Source organism: Patagioenas fasciata, chromosome Z (assembly GCF_037038585.1).
Source record: "Patagioenas fasciata isolate bPatFas1 chromosome Z, bPatFas1.hap1, whole genome shotgun sequence".
Taxonomy (NCBI): domain Eukaryota; kingdom Metazoa; phylum Chordata; class Aves; order Columbiformes; family Columbidae; genus Patagioenas; species Patagioenas fasciata.
In genome coordinates, this window is record NC_092560.1 from 65,828,648 (window position 1) to 65,849,236 (window position 20,589).

The 20,589-nt window shown below is 42.6% G+C and overlaps 1 protein-coding gene across 6 annotated transcripts in view; it reads left to right on the forward strand.

The window, feature by feature from the left end:
• Window positions 1-20,589, forward strand: part of PDZD2 (PDZ domain containing 2) — a 203,301-nt gene that overhangs the window by 21,526 nt on the left and 161,186 nt on the right. Inside the window, exon 2 of one of the 6 annotated variants that reach the window (XM_071802550.1) lies at window positions 11,742-11,850. The exons of 4 other annotated variants lie outside the window; for them this stretch is intronic. The gene's annotated coding sequence lies outside the window, so the exon portion shown is untranslated. The remainder of the gene's footprint in view (window positions 1-11,741; window positions 11,851-20,589) is intronic. One more of the 6 variants, XM_071802551.1, reaches the window with a different exon arrangement.

Consider the following 20,589-nt stretch of genomic DNA (forward strand, 5'->3'; position numbering starts at 1 on the left):
CTCTGCCTTCGGGGAACGTGGCCGGGTGGTGGAGCTGAGCGGACAAAACAGCAGCAGCACTCCCAAAACCCATGGGAGGAGGATGGTTTTGGAGGTGCAGGCCCCCTTCATTTGCTCCCCTGTATTTGGTCGCATGTTTTTCTGTCTTTGCTGTTGCTTAGGGTGTGATTTTTTTCTTAAAAAAAAAAAAAAACAAAAAGCAAAACCAAACAGCTCTTTTTTTTTTTTTTTTTTTTTTTCTTTTTTTTTAAAGAGGTTTTATTTCAAAGCTGCTGGAGCAGCCTGCAGTGGGGTTTCAGACACAGACGCTCACGCTTCATGCCTTAATAGCACCTGACATAACCTGGTCATAGACACGAGCAAGGCACAGATCATCCATCCCCCACCACCACTTTGTCTCTGCTCCCATCCCCTGTATGTAGGGCATCCTATATCCCAGGCAGCATCCCTGCCTGAATCCCTTCAGGAGCCCCGGGGGAGCCCTACCCACCCTCCCCACCTTTCCTGGGCTCTCAGTTTCACGTTCAGCTGCTGAATTTGGGGCAAGTGCAGCTCTTTCTCAAGTGCGTGGGTATGAGGATTCGGCTTTGCTCTGACTGCATGGGGATGATTGCAGCTCTGCGGTAGTAATTATGTGAGCCTGGCCAAAGAATGATGGTAGGGGAGAGGAGCTGCGTGGTGAGATGACTCAGGGATGGGATGATGCAAGTCTGGGGCCTGACTTTCTCTTTGCAGACTGCAGAAACATCCCTCCAAAAAGCTGGCGTCAAGGCTGGGGAGTGATTTACCACATGGCTGCAAGTCTCCAGTGCTTGGCACTGGCCCTGCTTCCCACTGCAAAGGTCTCTAGAAAAAGCGTGAGACCTTTTTTCTTTTTTTTTTTTTACCCACTGTTTGTGTTGAGTTTTGGTGATTTCTCGCCTTGCTGGAGGATCTCAGGTGGTGTAGGGGGAAAGTAAGGACATGTGTTCGTGAGATGCTGTTCATGATGAATTAGCTGTCAGTTGGCCTCTGGGAACTTTATTACAAATTATTTTATTTCCTTCCTTGTTTTTCATCCAAATTTACTTAAACTCGGACGAATCTTCCTGTGCAGACGTGCTTTGGGGTGTCAGAGGATCTCTGTCTGTGCAAAGCTGGTCCGGTGCTGTGGCAGCAAAGCTGCCTTTGACTGACCTTCCTTGACCCTTCAGCACAGGAGTCAGCAGCTTGTGTTTCGTTGCCATACTGATGACTTTTGCGTGGCTGGTGAATTCAGCCATGTGGGCAGGAGGTCACCCAAATGGGGATTCCTTGCATCTACCCTTCTGGCGTGTGGAGTTACTCACCGTCACTTGGTCTGTGGTCATGGTGCAGAGATGTTAATAGCCCATCCCTCCTTCTTCTAAATGCCTTTTTAGATCTAACCACTCAACCCTAAAAGGAAGGGCATGGCAAGATGGATTTATGGATTATCTGCCTGCTGGCTGGACAATAGAGACCAAATCCTTCCAACCTGGGTGCATTTCCCACATGTGTGCTTTGCTCTTCAAGCTCTGCATAAAGACAGTTTTATGCCCATTTTGCCCTGTAGGAGACGCCATCACTGTGTAATAGAAAAAAAAATGCTTCAATATCTGTTTTACATATAAGGTGTGTTTTATTTTTGTAACCTCCCTTGTGGTCTGTCCCTTTTCTCCTTGTACATCTTCATGGGGGCTACTCTTAGCACTGAAACTCTTCCCTCTAAATCCCATTGCTGGTTTCCTCATGTAGGTTTATTATTTACCAAAGAAAACAGGGAACTTCTGAAAATTAGTATGAAGTGTATTTGGCAGAGGAAAAGTGGGTATATAATGGCTCTGGAAGTTTTCCCACCCTGGTTATTCTGGTCCTGGCTCTCTGGAGCAGAGCTGCTGATGGGCCTGAGCTGTGCCAGGGCTCCTGACACTTTATGGTGCACACAGACAGGCTCTGCAGCAGACCCCTGGTTTCATTTTTCTCTTGAGATCGCTCCAAGATTTAAGCTCTGCAATGAAGGCAAGTGTAAAAACCCTTCTCCACACACATGGTACTAATACTTCTTGTATATTTATAGAAAGGGCTGGTATTTTTTGCTGTTGGTATTAAATTATTGGAAGGGTGGAAGAGTTACTAAAATGCAGTTCTTCCTCTCGTCTGTGCATTTCTCCTCTGCTGTCTAATAACTCTGTGTGATGCTGAGGCTGGACGGTCATTTTTTATCGTCATGCTCCTGTGGGTTAGGCACAGATCCTGGAAACCCCTCTGCACCCTCATGTTGCTGTGTTTGCAGGATTGTCCCTGGGGTTTTTGTGTTTCCTGGACTCCGGTTTGAGAGTTTTTGCTTGCCGTGTGAGGCTAAGGCTGAACATCAAAGGTAAGACATTGCATCATTTCTGGACTGATCCTGGACTAACTCCAGCAGAGCCAAGCCCTGAGACCAGGAGCTCTGCAATGTCTCCACAGCAGGAAGAGAATAGTAGGAGCAGCACAGCATTTATGCTGGTAATATACCGGTTTAATTTTTAGTAGTATCTCCAGGAATTAGCTGTGTATATTTTTTTCCCTGTGGAATAGCTGTCTTGCTGGAGGCAGAGGCTAGATTTCTTGCAGGGTGTGTTTTTTGTGGTTTTATTACTTTAATCAGTATACAGGTGTCCAGGTTTGGGCTCATCTGGCCAAATACAAATGCTCTCAGAGCTTTTGCTCTTGTATTCAGTGCATAAAAATTGGCAGTGCTTTGGGCAGCTCAGGTAGCCCACAAATAGGTGTCTAGAAAAATTGGATTAATTGTTCCTTAAAAAGGCAATTTTGCTCTGGTGGCTAGAACATGCATTCAGATATATATTAATAATATAGGTGATGGAAGTGAGCTGAAATTAATCCAGTCTGTAGTTCCTATAATGACAAAATATCTATATAACTGAATACCAGGTTGCCCCAAGATGGCACTCTGGGTGCACATCCTACTAAGGTAATATTACAGTTGCAAAATACCATCTTTACTATCTAAACACCTCCTGGAGAAGGTGAAGAAGGAGTGAGCCAGAGGTGACAGGCATGCATGTGAGTATTGCTACATAGCCGTTGAGTCATGGTCAATGAGGGCAGCAACAGCGTTGTCAGAGGTGACGGGTAAAGCTCAGAGGTTCATGTTTGAAAGCAAACTCGTGATTGGTGCCCAAATCATGACCTAATATGTTACTATCCTTTTACATGCTCTTAGTGTATTGATAAGGTGGTGTAATTCCCAGATATTCATGATATTTTATGCAATTATTTTGCTATTCCTTAATTTCCTCCCAAAAAACATTAGCCATGCAGGGTGTATTCCTCCAACAGGGAAGAGAGTCACACAGTAAGCAAAACCTGACTGCTGTGGAAGTAGAGTTTCCAAGGAGTAGGTCCAAAATAATAAAAACCTTCCTCTTCCTCTGCTAGAGGAAAAAAGATGGAAATACTTAAAAAAAATGACAGGATAGAGCGAAAAAACATGGTACCTTAACTTCACATTACAGATACATTTTGGAAATTCTTAAGCCTAAGGGGGTTAAGCAAATCTATTTTAATGGATAAAAGACTGTCAAACATATGTTTAACTTTGGTTGGTGTCTTAAGTTGCATGTGAGGGTCTTTTTCTCTCCTTCCAAAATAATCTTTGTGATTCTACTTTAATGATTTTTCTCTTCTGTCTGGAAAACTGAAAAGAAAATTTTAAAATAATTAAACTTTTCTCCTTATCAGCTTTCTCTGTAGCTCTCATCTATAATTCTTTAATAATGTACATGCTTTGAATAAACCATATATTTTTAAATGGTTTGCCAAAGGAAAAAAAACCTTCCTATTTTTGCACTGTATTTTTATAATAATTTTTATCAGCTTCTGACTGAAAATTTTTCTCCATTTTAGAACTTTTTGTAATAGAATGAGACAAAATCTAATTCTGCACTTCACATACTCTGTGGGCCGAATCAATCCTTCATTTAATTCCATTAAGTGAGTTTTGCAGAGAAAGGAGTAATTTACAGGAAGCACTTTTTGGAGAAGCGGGTGTTTGCCAGAGGCGCTGGTGCTCTGTCGCGTGCCGTTGGTTTGCTCGGGATGCTCGCCTGCCTCTGCCTTCGCGTGTCACCTGCAGGACGTTGTCTGCGCTGATGCAGACATGGATTGCGTTGCTCCTCAGCTTCGACAGGGTGCACTAACCTGAAACGTGATGTGGCACGACAGGACAACAACTTCTGCTTCAGCAGTAACTCTGCTCATGTGTGGTACAGTCTGCAGTAGTCTCATAGGATGGCTGAGTTGCATCAGTGTGTGATGGCCTTGTGTGGTTAAGTAGAGCACACTGTCTTAAGATGAAAGCCAACTTTTAGAACAGGCTTGTCTTCCTCCCTTCCCTCCCCCTCCACCATTGCTGCTTTCACCACCGCAACGGGACGTCTTCCTGCTTCCCCATCGCTCCCCAAAACACACAAGCCCTCCTCCCTGCATGGTGTAACTAATCTGGTTTGCTGACTGAGCTCTGCTGGGGCCTTTAAAGTGATGCCAGCTACTACGTACTAAATGTAGCATGGCAGCGTTTCAGAGTGAAGCTAAAAACCCAAATCCAATAAGCAAGGAAATAACCGTAAATAGGAAGCCTTGGTTTCCATTCTATCCATCAGCTTGCTGCCTGATGGGGCAGCTTCGCACTAAAAGTTGGCCATGGACCATATGTTAGAAGTATGAAGACTTATTATTTTCTTCTTTAAGCTCAAATCTATGGATAGATGCATTTTTTTAATCTCATAGGAAAATCACATTATTTTCAGGGATGAGCTTTCAAGGAGTTTGGATTATTTTTTCTCTCGGCTGGGGTTAGCGAACAGCAGCAAAACTTACACTTCTTGTTCTAAATCCCTGTTCAAAATGGAAGGGAGGTTGCTCAAGCTCAGGTTTTGTTCTTTTGAGATTTAACTGAAAGAGAGTTTCAGGGAGGGGGTTCAGATCGTGCAAGGTACTGGCTTTCATGAAAATTAGCAGAACGATTTTGTAAAAAATATTTGCATTTCAAGCGAGTGTAAATTAGTAAGACTTTTATGGTCAAAATTTTGTGAAAAAAAACAGGTTAAATGTTTCTTCTTTGTTTAGTTCATGGGAAGAAGAGGACTTCACACACGAAAAAAAAAAAGGCAAAAGAACCCCCAAAAGATGGATACTGAACATCATGTGAGGGCACATGATGTGACCTAAAATGAAAAAAAAAGGCATGGAGGGGTCCATCCACAGTGGTGGGAATGGGTGCTGGAATCTCTGTGGTCGTCTGAAACTGCAGAGTGATATTTCTCTTCTGCCAGCGCATCCCAAGGGAAAACTTCCTACAAGGTTTCATCAGGCCAATTTGGATTTTATTTTATTTTTATTGAACAAAAAATCAGGAAATTCGCCAGTGTGAGGAGGATTAAGTGTGGATAATCCATTTTTATGGCTCATTCTGATAAGAAAAGAGCTCATCAGCTCCCTGTAGCCTTGCATCTGAGGACAGTTGCTGACAGATTGCATAAAATATGTTTCTGCATTTTTAGGACCCCAGGACAGCATCTTGCAAGCAGATAAAACCAAATAAACCTGACAAACCATCTTTGTACTGGAGAGGTGAGAAGGAAGATGCAGATTCTTTCTGTTGGAGCATTTGAATGTGAAGTTATGAGGAAGGGCATTGACTTCTAACTTAAACTCTTGGAATTTTCTCTTAAACACGAAGGATCTCAGTTAATTAAAAGTTATTGCATAACTGCTGCTGGGGAGTGAAAAGTTTATTTTTAATTATACTGCCTTACATAATGGTTACATGATGACAGAATCAGCCTGATGAAGCGACAGAAATTTAAGTATGCCTTTTTTATTACTCCACAATTAAAAAGTGAGACATTGATGCTTTCATTCATCCTTGACTTGTACTGCCTGCTTGAATCTGTTTCATGATCTGTGCTTCAGCTCTCACCTTTTGAGGACAGTATCAGTTTGTTCTGTACTTGGACAGCCCATGGCTGTGGTGCCGACTTCTTGAACATGATGTTCATCAAGATAATAAATATTCTAGTCTACTTGCAGCTTCTCCTTTGGTCTTGAAGTGTTCCGGCCAACAGACTGGTACACACTTATCTGTAACTAATGTGTCAACAAATCACTTCTATAATTTATCATAATTATGGAAAACCCATTTAAGCTGGATGACTTTTTAAGTAATTTATTTAACAGTGGTTATAGAACTATATTTTCTGCCTTGATACAATGAACTGTTAGTTTTAAAAGCTGAGCATGCAACAGGACAATTAAGTCTGTTGTTTTTACCTGAAGAGAGCATCTACAGAAAAGTTACTAACAAAAAAAAAAAAAAGAAAGGTAAGAATGGGATGGGAAAAAAAATTTGATTATAAGATAAGTAAAAGCCAACCAACTTTTTTTTTTGGTCTCAGTTAAAAATATCTCCTGTGAAATGCTCCCTTCTCTCCTTACTTTGAAGTCTCTGTTTGTCTACTCCGTGTTTACCAGCATTACAGAGATGTCAGTTTGGTGTTTTGGGTCATCAGAAACACTTGCCCACCTCCTGCATGCTCAGGGACAGGGAATGCTGGCAGCTGCGTGGCTCTGCGTGGGTCCTCAGCCTCACCATCCAGCTCCCACTGGGGTCACGTTGGGACCCTGATGGCTGCAATGGTGTGTTCTGAGGTGTGGTGTTCAATGGATCTAGGCAGAACATTGATCTGAGGGAGCTACCACCAGCTGATCAAGCCGAACAGAAAACCAGCCAGGAACATGGTGACTCAGAGACTGGTCCTGGTTTGACCCTTTTTAGACTTAAAAAGGCTTGTTTCTAGCCATGGGCAAACTACTGTCCCTTTGCTTTTGCTTTGACAAGCAGCTTTCCTACAAAAGGACCGATGATGACGATGATTATTGTTGAGCTGGCCTGCATTGTGAAGGGTTTTTAAGCTAAATGATGATGGACATTTGTAATAGCTCCAAGGAAATCTGGTATGAGACTCCTCGGCTTTGTGGCCTCCGTCTTCCCTTCCTCCTCTCCAAATTCTGTAATTTATGTGAGTACCCAAGACTTTCTTGAGTTACAGAGGAAAGGCTGGAATTAATTTACAAGCTAACTTAATGCAGCTTTCGTCAGAAACTCTTAGCTATTGAGTATTTCTGGCCAAGTCTTGTTGGAGGTTTAGAGCTTGCTTTATGAATGTGTTTATTAATTAATGTCTGCCTTTCTTTCATGGCTTTGATTTTTTTTTTTTTTCAGTCAAAACCATCCCAAAGGATTTAATTGTAGTGATTTTGAATTGTTTTGTCTTAAAAGTATTTGTCAGCAAAAGAATATGAAATGGAATGGATATAAAGATTAATAACGTCAGATTCTTCCAATAGCAGGGAATTAGTGCAAAGAAGATCTGCAATATTAGGTTGTATCTGCAGAGTCAGACATGCAGAGATCCCCATCTGAGGTATATGAAATCTTATAGCTGAATTTATTGGCAACAATTTGGCTTTCTGACAGCAAGTTTGGTGCACTCCCCTTCCTTTTCGTGCTTGTCTGTATGGCTTTGACCGTCATGTCAGTATGATAAACAGAAAAGCAGTAATTTAAATGTTAATTTGTGAGCCTCTTATATGAGTATGTGCTTTATATGTCCTTTTGAAAGACTTTTTTTCAGATACCTGGAAAAAGGACAGAAAGGCAGGCTGTCAAGTACTGTCTAAACCAGCTGGACTTGCCACAGCCAGGGTAGGTACTGGGAATCCTTGACTGATTGAGATGCCTGTATCTGGTATGTTACGACTCTGTACCCTTGTATTGGCAAGCAGTGTATTGTAGTATCAGGGCTACATTGTGTACTGTTTATCTACATTATTTTTCTGAAACATCATGGGGAAGCAGTGCCAATCATAAAACTGAAAGCAGAGGCTTAATGGAGAGGTGTTGAGGCCAGCAATGGTGTGGTGGTGGCAGCAAGACTTGGTGAGAGGAATGGTTCAGCTCCATATCCTCAAACTCCAGAAATATGTTAGAAGGGAAAAGGACAAGGAGGAGCTGCAGCAGGCAGCAAATAATCCCATCCAGCTACGTCCCCCAGGAGTGCCTAATCACGTGCATTTGGCTGTGATGTTAGATGGAGTCTGTAGGCACAGAATACTTACAGGACAGGGTTGCAATAAAAGACTGCGAAAGGTAAACAGCACTTAGCCCTGCCAAATCCCATCAGTTGGCCAGCACACCAGAATCATCACCTTCTCAAAGGCACTTAAACTTTTCCTTTCTCTTTTTGAGTTAGTTGACTTTCCCCAGCAGTGAGAAAATAATAAACCTCCATTTTAAACTGTGGCTTACTGAGCTCATCCCTGAAAATCAAAATTTGGCTGTGGCTTTTGCTGTGTGCTTTTTTAGGGGAAGAAATGTTTAGTGTCACGGCTGGTTTGTCTGGAGTCTGGCTGAAAACACCCTGTTGCCTTGTATGTTTGTGTGTATTCCTGGGGTGGGTAGTGCTTTGTGTCCTGCTTTGCACCTTGTCTTGCTGGCATTTTACATGGAAAGTTCAGAAGTTTAAGATCAATTAAAAACCAAGACAGGGTAGAACTTAGGTTCACCTGAGAGCTTTTGTCAGGGTCCCTTGCTGATCTTTAATGTTCTGTGTTAGTATTTGAAAACCCTTTTTCTCAAGGGTAGGAGACCTTTTGTGGGATGGGAGTGACCAGTGGTTTATTCATTTGTTTTCCTAACCCATGAGTTTCCTCCCCCACCTCGTAAATGTAACCAGAAAGGAGGTTACATTTGGCAAAGGAACATTTAGGTTAAGTTTCATTTTGCTGGAAATGTTTTTCTTTAGTTGTTAAAAACAGATTGAGGTTTTTGACAGCACAATGTAGTGTCCAGCCCATGTGTGGGTGGCAGGGAAGACTTAGTACGGGGGGTGCCTGATGTTTTCCTCTGCCTTGGAGAACTTATTTGGAAATACTCAACCTTTTGGTGTCATTTGCTGTTGTAGAAATTGCAGAAACTTTGTCGATCCCAAACATAGGTGCTGCCTGTAGACACTAAGCCAGTGCTCATATACATCAGGAGCTCAGTAGGAGGCCAGATCTTCCCACTTGATTTGAAGCGCCAGGACCATCTGGGTCTCTGAGTCATTGTCTCCAGTGCATCACTACCACGAATGATTCGAGTTCGATGTGGGTCTGTAACCAAGGTATTGTGGTCTCTGGTGGTGCTGGCTGTCATGTTTTGCTTGTGGATTTTCCTGCCTCCCACCGTACTATGGGAATGGTTGTCTCTGAATGATATGATCCCTCCCAAGCCTGTTTGCTTGGGGGTTGGAAGTGTCTGCTTTGCCCTTGAAGTCAGAGCAGAAACTTTTCTTCCACTGATGTTTGTGTTATCTGTGTTTACCTGCCATAAGATGGGTATGGGATGCAGCTATGTGAATATCTGTTTCCCTGCAATGGGCTTTATAGTCAGTAAAGAAAAAGTATTTTGATGTTCTTGGTGAGAAGATGTCATTCAGTATCGGTGTGCTTGGCCACTGAGGAGGAATTGTGTCTGTTTTCTGCTGGGTATCTGGTTTTGTTTCAAGGAGGCATATGGACCAGAAAGTCAACAAGATGTAGGACCAGAGGGATATTGGGAATTGTGGAATCCAACTGCCCATCTTGGAGCAGGACCAATATACTCAGGCAGTTTCTGATGGATGCATAGATCCCAGCTTATTTAGCCTGCTCTTTTAAGAAACAAAGGGGAGGACATTACGCAATATCTTTTAGTAGCTTGTTCCTATGCACTCTGTCCTTGTTTTTTTTTTTTTTTCCCCTAATGTGTAGCCTACATGTTAATTTCTGGAAATTAAGCTGATTAATTTTTGGTTTGCTCTCAATGGGGATGGAGTACAATTGACTGCTACCCTTTTTATAACCCTACATAGCTTTGAAGACTGTTACTATGTTCAGACCTCTTTTAATGAGAATAATTTTTTTCTTGCCTTTCCGCAGAGGGACACACATCCTTGCAGTAAGATATCCAAAATCTGGAATATTTATTTTGGTCACCTAGTAGGTCATCTTGGAAACTTTCCTACTGTATGTAGTGGAGATGCTTCATGGTAAAATGCTGGATATAATCTGTGATGGCTATCTTTATTTCAAATAAGTTTATTCTTTCTGAACCTCTTCATAAAGATGACTTTACCAGATATGAGTATACATGTAAACAAAAAAAAAAATAATCTTCTCTGAGACAAAACATTACTGAAGTTCCTTTTCATACAGTAGCAATTAAAGTTCTTTGGTTTTCCTTTCAGAATCTAAAATGCAAAGATTCAGGGAATCATGGACATTTTTTCTCCCTTCACATCTCGGATCCCTGCTGCAGAAATTGTTCATCTTCCAGAATACCACAGGCCAACTTTCCAAATGGTGGGGCAACCAGAGCTGGTGTTGCCCTATGGATTTGTGAGACTTCAGTCTATTTCCTTGCAGCTTAATATTTGTCTGTGTGGGTGTGTTTTCCAGCTACTCTCTCCTAAAAGCAATGAAAACACAAGAGGAAAAAAAAATCACTAAGTAAATTCTAGTTCCAAATTTATTCAACAGATCACAGCTTCCATACCATGGATACAGACTATCTTACTAATATTTCCAACAAAGAAAGGAGGCAGCACCACAGGCCTGCAATTAATATTTCACTTCAACAAAATATTATGATGTAGCTGTCCCGATTCTCCATATGTACAAAATCAGCATTTTTCTAGCATCATTTTGCATTCTGCTTTAGTTTCTTGGGAGAAACGTTGCAGCAGAAACTGATACTTAGGTTATAAAAAGCGCAATCGGTACCACATGGAGAGCGATTTGTGCTGTGTGATGTGGTGTGGCATATCCTTTCTTCAAATTCCAGGCTGTCAAAGTTAATTGCAAGTGTGGTGCCAGGCTGAAGCCAACTTGATGGCTGCCTGGCCTGGCTTTTTGGTCAGCTTCCCATGCTACACACCCCAAATGCTTGGGTTGCCGGTATGAAGAATTCAGAGTGGGCATCTGCGTGGGCTGCTGCTGCTGCTCCCTGTGGAGGGGATCTGTGCACCACCATGGAAGGATGTGCCGTTCCCCTCATGGGTGCCTGTGTCAGCAGGATGGAAAGGCACCGAGCAGCAGTGCAAGGAAGAGCAAAGGCTCTGGGACTGATCATTGTGAAGATGTGCAGGCAGGATCTTTCTGGCTAAGACGGGTTTAACTGACTTGGGTATAAAGAAGTGAAGCCTGAACTGAGGATGTGCATGTGTGGAGGGACGGGACTTTTTCTTTTTTGATAGCTTTTCCCCAGAATCTTTTAAGTGGTTTGTTGCAGGCAATAAATACATAGTTAAGAAGGCTGATAGGCACTGCCTTGCTTGATTCAAGTGCCTGTCATAGCAATACAGTTGGGGTAACAGCTCATATGCAAAGAATAATGTACCTGAGCCAAAGTGCTTTGTAAATTAAGGTTTCTCCTCCCCAGAGATTCTGGGAGAAAGCTTCATAACATCTGGGGTGCTCATAGTTTTGGGTGAGGGCTTCCGTTAAATATGAGGTCTGAATTTGGGATAATAAAACCAGAAAACCCTCAATATCCGCTGAGAGGTACTTAGTGCATTTAATTAGCTTTGGATTCTCACCTCTTTAGAAAACTGAAATTGTACTTTATAAATCAGAGTGGGTTTTTTTTTCCTTTCTAGCTCTACCTGTTTCCATCACCATCCTATCATGAATGCCACCAGGTGCAGTTGATTATCAAACCACCATCACATCCACGTCTGTGCAGCAGTGCACCCTCCTGTACGTCAGGTGCCAAAGGGGGATGTTTCACATGCATGCAGCTCATTTAGGGAAGTACCTGGGATTTGCAGACGTACTGGGAACTGAAGTTTGTTTTGTCTCCCATGCTAACCTCCAGTTTCTGTCAACTAACTCAGTGCAAATCACTGGCTTTCATACAAAGACAAATTTTTATGGAGAAATAACTGGTAAAAAAGCAGAGCTGCTCTGCCTTTAGAGACAAGATGTACCTTAACTAAATCATTACTTCTAGAGAAGTCATTTACTCAAGCTGGCACCCAGGCTGCCTTTGCCCTGGCCAGCATATTGTTTGCCTATTTATGGCTTCCCTGTGCCTCAGCAAATTCCTTATATTCTGATCTTTAACTCTGAGTTGTTTTTTCTTTAGCCTGTGTTCTTGCATTAGTTGGTTTATCTTGCAGTACAACTTTAATTTGGATGAAGAGTGAGCATATTGTTGCTTTTGCTGAATTAGCGTAGGTGCTATGTAAGTTGTTCTCTGGCAGTCTACGAGAGGACAGCTCTCGTGTGCTCTGCCCTGGCACCCAACATACTCTGAGTTGCCCAGTTGTCGTCTTCTCCAACAGTGAGAGCATGACTATGGGGAACTGCAGACTGGTGGAATTTAGGAGAGTTCAGAAATTCTCTTAAGTTGTGTTGGGAAATTGGTTGGATTGAACTTGGCACAGAAGAGCATAAAGTGTATGGAGCAGGGGTCTCTGCTCAATGCAGCTGAGGAGCCCACTGAGTGATACTTAAGAGAATTCCTTCGTTTGTGTGTTCATATATAATATTTTCAGCCAGTGCCCAGGCAGTCCACCAAATTCTGTTAACAGTGTGATCCTAAAGGGATTAGCTAATGACTTTTCATACTGATTGGGTAATGACTTTTTGGAAAGTGAGAGCTCAGCAGAAAACAATCCTGGCAATTACTGTCTGCTCATGTCAATACTGCAAGTGCTGCAGAGCAGCTCCATGAATGAAATGGCTTAACTTCACAAATTAAGTCTGTCTCTGAAACCTCCCTACAGAGTCTCTTACTCTTTGTCTGCTACAAGAATATCTTCTGTGCTCCAAGCTCTGTGGTGACAGGAGTGGTTCTTACCTCTCTGAATGGTCTCTTGCTCTGTCTGCTGCAAGAGCCTTTTGATGGCATACCCTGGGTCCTATTGGGATTTTGGGCATAGTCCCATGACACAGCCAAGCCCAATGGCTGATGGCACAGTCATGTCCTCCCAAACCTGTGCAGACCTGTCCCTGCTTTTGCACCACCAGTGATGCTCAATATGCTACCGAAAACAGTTGACATGCTTTTTGGCTTTGAAGGTCTGAATTTTGCCCTGGGGCTGCAGAGGCAGTGCTGCTGGCAGGGAAATGGCTGGGATAGAATCATATAATAGTATGGGTTGGAAGGAACCTTCAAAGGTCATCTAGTCCAACCCCCTGCAATGAGCAGGGACATCTTCAACCAGATCAGGTTGCTCAGAGCCCTGTCCAGCCTGGCCTTGAATGTCTCCAGGGATGGGTCATCGACCACCTCTCCGGGATGTCCCCCTTGCAGGCAGGCCCTGGCTGCTGGACCGGTGGAGCAGTGTTCCTGTTATGCTCTTCCCTCAGCTGAGGCCTCTCTGCCCTGCAGGCAGGTTCACATGGGCTGTGGTGGCCTCAATACCCTGGGAAGGAGGGTGATGCTGTCCTCTGAGTTAGCGTGGAGGAACAGAGGCAGGGTAGTTTTGGGGGGTGAATCCAGCCTTGCTCTAGTGCCTTCCTTTCAACTCCTGCTGTTGAGAGTGAAACCCAGTGCCCAGACTTGGTGGGATGCTGCTGGAGGGGATGCAGAGCAGCCCAGCTTTTGTGCTGGATGCATGAAGATACTGGCACAATTAAATTCACCTGATGGCCCTTTTGTTTTTCAAAAGTAACATCTCAAAGTGCCCAAATCCCAATAAAAGAATGGATTCTAGGCATCCAAACCCAGTACAGTACACTGGTGGTATAAATGTTCTCTTGAAGATGTGTGACCAAGTTGTGAGGAAGTCTCTAAGCAGATCTCTGAATGAAGCAAGAAGGGAAATAGTTGCATATGTAGACCCTCACACCTCAGAATAGGGCAGAAAGGGCAGGTTTCCAACCAGACTTCTGATCTCTCATCCAGAATGGTAGAGCATAATCTCACATTGGCTCTTAGTGTATGCGAAGGGGAACAGCTATGCTACAAGCACAACTCAAAGGAAAAACAAAAATACACCCAAGAAGAAACTTGAACCATACTAACACCTAGGGCTTTCCTCTGTCATGGAGGCAAGGAAGCATGTCCAGCCCAAACTTGCATTTACATTTTCAGTAAATTGTACTTTTTCTAAGGACCCGTTTTTCCAACAAGATGACAGCTGAAAGATATGTTTGGAGCTGCATCCTTCAGTCATTGTTATTCATTATTACTCAGTATTTTACCATTTCTCTTATGCTTCCAGTAGTTTGGTTTGAGAGCCAAAGCACATCATTGAGATGTCTTCTTGAATCCCATCTGAGGCACTGAAACGTGGCTAAACTGCTTTGTGCTGTTTGTTTACCCATGTTGGTTGGTGCTTGATGTAAAAGCCAAAAAAACCTATCTAACCTGTAAATGGTATAGCAAAGTTTTTAAGAAACAATAGTGGCCTGCATATCACAGTTTGCCTGTGGAGTTATAACACATATCTTTAACAAATAGTGAGGAACAGGAAGAATTGCAGATATGCAGTATATTTGAACTCATCTCTGAATGTGTTTCCAACTAGTGTTGTACACAGTCTTAAGCAGTGTTGGCAAGCTTGGTTATAAAGAACAGCTTAAAATTGAAAGCACTATGTAGATCCTGATGGTGATTAAGAAAATCCTTCTTATGCTTGTTTGAACTGGTACATATTGCTTTGGAGAGTTATTTGGGCTATGTACAAGTCCGTCCTTTGAGTGGGTGGAAGCTCACCTCTCCCATTGCTGCTTGCATCCCGCTTCTCTGCTGTCACAGAACCCCTTCCTTTGGGAGGATCATGCCCTTTCCAGGTTTCAGGGGGGGTTTGTTCAGCTGAAATGCAATTATATTTATTCTTTGCTTTCACAACTAAACTTTTCCTACTAGTCTTCACCAACAATACAAAAGTCAACAGCTTTTTATGAAAATTATTTCTTCCTCCTCAAAAATTAATATAAAAAATTAGTGGCAAATTGTTATCTGGAGACCAAATATGAGATGTTGTGAGCATGGAAAACCAGGGGATTAAAATGCAAGCTGATTTGCAACCTTTGAGTGTAGCAGCCATTGCCAGCTGTTGGCCACAATAAAGTGCTATTGTGCCCCTCCCTTGGGAGCCTTCTGTCATCTCCAGCAATGCTGTGAATGGTGCCAGGCACATCCCCTCACACCCTGCCTCCGAGGGGGGACACTCATGCAGGGTGTCCCCAGGAGCAAGTACCCACCATTGCCACTCATCTTCCTGCGGCCTTTGCTGGGCAGAGATGCCTTGCAGGCTGCCGCTTTCCCTGTGCGCCTTGTCACTCAGCTGCTTTTGTCCCCCCACTGGTCCAGGGGCAGGCTGTGCTGCCTTGCAGCTTTCAGTGTGGCGTGTATTTCTCCATCTGGTTTGGTTGCGTGCCTCTCTGCCGTCCCATGTGTTTATCAGACTGTGAGTCACCACTGGTGCTCCTGAGCTCTCCTGCACCCTCAGCATTTTGGAATCTTGGTCTAAATCTTACTACTTGGTCCAATTTCTGCTATTTTTCTCCCTTGTCCTGATTTTGCAGATTATAAATTTAAATGAGGGGGGGCTCTGATTTTCCACTCTTCGCTGCTCCCAGGCCTGTGCTGCATAGTAAGTGAGCAGCTGACAAACACCGCACGTAACATCATGAATATTCCTGCCGACGTTGTTGACAGCAGAGCTCATGCATAAAAAAACCCCATGCCATAAAGCATAGGTAGCTCTGCAGGCTTCTGCTCTATTTAATGCCCCAGTCAGAACATTGGTCAAAGCTCCTCTAAGAATGAGAGATGACATTTCTCCATCTGCTCATGTGAGGGGAGGAGTTTGTCCTTTGAAAAGCAGAATAATTGTTAGTAGACAAATGAGCAGGCCAAAATGCAATATGCTACATGGGTAATTGCTTTGGAGTTGCAAATGTGTTCAGTGAGTAAGGGCTCTGTAGCAACACTGTTGGGAACATGTGTGAAAGCATTTTAATGGTGCTGGCAAAGCAGAATGATTCTTCTTTTTGACCATGAAGCAAAATAATACAAGAATTTAATAATAATTTCAAAATAAGAAGTGAGAAGAAAGTGTTCGTACTTCTTATCTAATCTATCTTCTTCTGAACCATTTCCATTTGTAAAACCAGAGACCCCAAGGTGGAGTCTACAGCCATGATGATCCCATTCCACGTAGCTGTGTTTCTGCTATTTGTTGGCAAATCATAGAATAGTTTGGGTTGGAAGGCATCTTTAAAGATCATCTGATTCCTCCCTGCTCCCTTGCAATGAGCAGGGACAACTACAACTAGATCAGGTTGCTCAGAGCCCCATCTTACTTGACCTTGAATGTTTCTAGGGATGGGGCATCGACCACCTCTCTGCGCGACTCCTGCCAATGTTTCACCACCCTCATAATAAAAAATTTCTTCCTTATATCTAGTCCGAATCTCCCCTCTTCTAGTTTAAAACAGTTACCTCTTGTCCTGTCACAGCAGGCCCTAGTAAAAAGTCTGTCCCAGTCTTCCTTATAGACCTCTTTTAAGCATGGAAAGGCTGCAGTAAGGTCTCCCTGTAGCCTTCTCTTCTCCAGGCTGAACAACCCCAAGCCTGTCCTCACAGCAGAGCTGTTCCAGCCCTCTGATCATTTCTGTGGCTCCTCTGGCCCCTCTCCAACAGGTCCATGTCTTTCCTGTGCTGAGTTCTCCAGAGCTGGACACAGGACTCCAGGTGGGGTCTCACCAGAGCGGAGCAGAGGGGCAGAATCACCTGCCTCGACCTGCTGGACACGCTGCTTTTGATGCAGCCCAAGATACAATTGGCCTCCTGGGCTGTAAGTGCACATCACTGGCTTATGTCCAGCTTTTCATCAGCCAGTGTCCCCAAGTCCTTATCGGACCTCTGAGGGGCACTGCTTGTCACCAATCTCCATCTGGACATTGAGCCATTTATCCATTGCAAGATGTGACTTTAGGACAAGAGCTGCTCTCAGTTTGTTAAACCATTTTCCTGCATTCAGGGTGGAGGATCTGCAGTCATGCCATCAGTTGGCATCAGCACTCTCTCCCCTCTAACCTTATGGTGAGACCATTCACCCAGTTCCCCCTTCTCCATGTAGGGCCTCTCCTAGGTGGGCAGAATTATGATGTTCCTTTAAGTCTTGAAGGTTCACTTTTCTATACTGTGCTGCAACACCCAGTGCAGCAGGGACCTGCAGACCAAGCCTCGCCTTCATGTACCTTGTAGAATCATCCATACTGAACATTGAAAGCATCAGACTAAAAATGTAAGATGTTAATGGGATGTATCCAAAAGGCAGGTGGCTATGGTGCAATCCCCCTCCCTATAAGGAATTTGAAACAAGTATGACAAATATTTCATATTGCATCTTGAGAGTAGCCCTTTCCACTACATTTCTAGGTGAAAGACTGGCAGTTTTGTGCTGATTTTGTGAACCAAGTCTAAACCCAGTCTTCCTGTCCCATTGCTTTGCTTATGCTAAAAACATTCCCAAATAGAAACAATGTGGGGGTTTTGGATCATGTATTGGCACATGAATGAAAAACCACATGCACAAAACTTTTTAGCATTTTATTTTGGCAAAGACAGACAGAATAATCTCTAATAATATCTTTTTTTTTCTTTTACATTTTTGTTCAAATCTGCATGTGAATTTTCATGTGTTTATTACACATTTCTAGATTAGGGTTGTATACAAAAAATCCTTTGTTTCTCTGGCTTTGCTGTCACTTGACAGGTTTGTTTAAATTTGATCATGCATGATGATAGACCTGTGGCTAATCTGGGCATTGCAGCTGCCTTAGACCACATGCAATGTCAAACCTAAGTGCTGAGTGATGTGTTGCTTCATCTGAAGAACCTTAATCTTTTTACCTGAAGGTGCAAAACACCATTTAGTGGGAAGGTGTGGGCTGCACGTCCTGCAACCCTGTCCATTTGTGAAGGTTTGGGTGTTTCGTGACATCATGACTCAGGTTATGCAGAGGAGTTGTCAGTCAGCCATTGTGGTCACATCTTTCCATAGCTCACCATCACAGATTCTTTCCAGAGGTTTGTTTGATGTAAGACACATGTTCGAGGGTGTTGATAACACTAGTATTTAATATTTCCTAAAATCTAGTAACACTTTGGGCCAAGCTATTTCAAACACACTTGTAAAGACGATGGATTGCACCCTGTTAGATCTGCAGAAGGGTTATACCTGTGAGTTTGGCTTATTAATACTTGCACTGGCTCCTCTGGCTATCTAGGCACCTGGCAGTGGTGCCTTTTTCAGCAGAAAATGTTCAAAGCAGGGATTTTAAATATTCCAATATGGTGTTTTTTTTTTCTGGGCAGAAGATATTTGCACTGACCTGTCTCTGTGCGTCTATAGACTGCTGTTTGTGCTGTCGAAATGCCAGCTGGCTTAGAGCATCTGCATTCAATCCCGCACCATGAATGAACAAGTGCCATTTGGTTTGATCCCATAAATAACTTTTGTTCATTCATGGAACATACAGCAATTATAAACATGCTAGTTTAATAACTGTGTTTAATTAATGGTGGGTTAGTAAACGATGCGTGGAGGAGAGGTTAAAATTTACTAGAGGCTGTTGCTGTGTAGCTTTTAATTGAATTAAGTGTGCATTAAACTGGGCCTCTTCCCTGACCCTAGAGGAACAAGCTCAGTGCATTGGAGCATATGGATGCTATTGATTTCAGAAAGCTCTGGTTAAGGGCAGTACAAAAATGCTCTGTGGCCAAAGTCCAGATTCTTTTGCATATTTAATAAGGCCAAGGCAGTGTTAGAGTAAAAAGTTGGGGAGTATGCTGTTTACTTAAGGAATTCACATACCTGTAATTATTATTAGAAGTCATTTCCCAAGCAGTTCTACTAAAAAAAAAAAAAAAACCACAGAAAACCAAAAACAAAACCAAAATCAAAAAAGCCAAACCAAACCAAACAACAACAAAGAAAAACGACAACAAAAACCATTGCCCTACACACACAATTTTAGCCTTATTTTGGAACCATTAGTCCTTTTATAGATTTTCTCTGGTAGAATATGTTATCCTCTGTGTGTTTTTTCTTTGCATATATATATATAAAAGCACCTATGTATTTAGGCTTGCTGTCAAAAGTTTGTTTTTTAACTAGCTGCTTGAGGCTGTTTCTCCATACTACTCGTAGAACATAGACTAAGATTTTCCCATCCCCAAACCCATTTATCTACCAAAAGAATTTTTGCAGCAGTCTGTGTCCAGTAAGACAGTTTTAAGCAAGGAGGAAAAATAATCCTCAGGGAAGGTTTGTAGCACAGAAGAACTGAGGCAGGACCTGCTGTGTCCTAGGCATTTCATGCTCGTTTCCTGTTTATTTCATACAAACTTGTTTCATGTTTGCAGCACTTGTGTCCCTGGCACAGGAAAGTCACCTGCACATGTGGAGTGAAGGTTATCTCAGTTTGCAAATGGCAAAATTAAGGAGAAGCTGCTATTGAGTTTGCTGGAAGCTTTGCATAAACACTACCACTTAATGTTATGAAGTGATTTTTTTTTAAACTTTTGGAATAAAAGCGTCTAATGGACTTTTTACTGTATCTTGAGGGTCAGCATTAAATAACCACAAGGGGACCTTTTCATGTTTTATGTGTTCTCACCATGTTCATGTGCCCTCTTTCTGCAGTGTCCTCTGAACGTTGCTTTACCTTTGCAAGTAGTTACTTTGGAGTCAGCTTGAGTTTCATCCATGTGACAAACCAGGGCTTGGGTTTGGATTTGTTTTTTTTTTTGGTCAAGATGCACAGCTTGTGCATTCAGGAAAAAACAGTTTGTATGAACTAAATGGGTCAATAGCGCAAATAAAACTTTACAGAGGAAGAGCTTGCTGGTTATTTGTTTCATAGATCCACAGCATTGGAGTGCAAAGTCTTTTCAGAAATGCTTGGGTAACTGAATCCCAAAATGCAGGCAGCTTATGCTTTCGTTTTTTTTCTCCTATTGTATAAGTTGCAGAATCAAAATTAATATGAGAAGACCGTTAGGACAAAGCTAGGGAGCTCTCTTTGTGTTTGGTGTTTCCCACTTGACCAAGCCTTTGGTTACAGCATTTTGTCAGAAAAACAGTTTTCCCCCAAGTCCTCTGAAAAGTTATTTTTGAACCTAGAAAGGCAGATATTGTGCAGAATTTATTTTCTATGTTTGTTAAATATTTTTGGTGGTTTTTTTTAGTTTTACACAAAAGTAGGTCACGCTAGGGTTCAGTGTTTCTTTTTGTGGCTTACAAACAAAAGTGTAATCATAGAAGTTGGTTGGACTCGATGATCTTAAGGGTGTTTTCCAACCAAAATGATTCTATAAGTATGCATTTTAGTGAAATGATTAACAGGGAGATTTGTAAAAGCATTTGATGAATGTCAGGTTTCCAGGAAGTTTGGGCGAAGACCAGACTTTTAGGAGATTGAGTTACCTGTGAGAATATTTGACATGCATGAAGTGTCAACAAGAAAGATTAAGGAAAC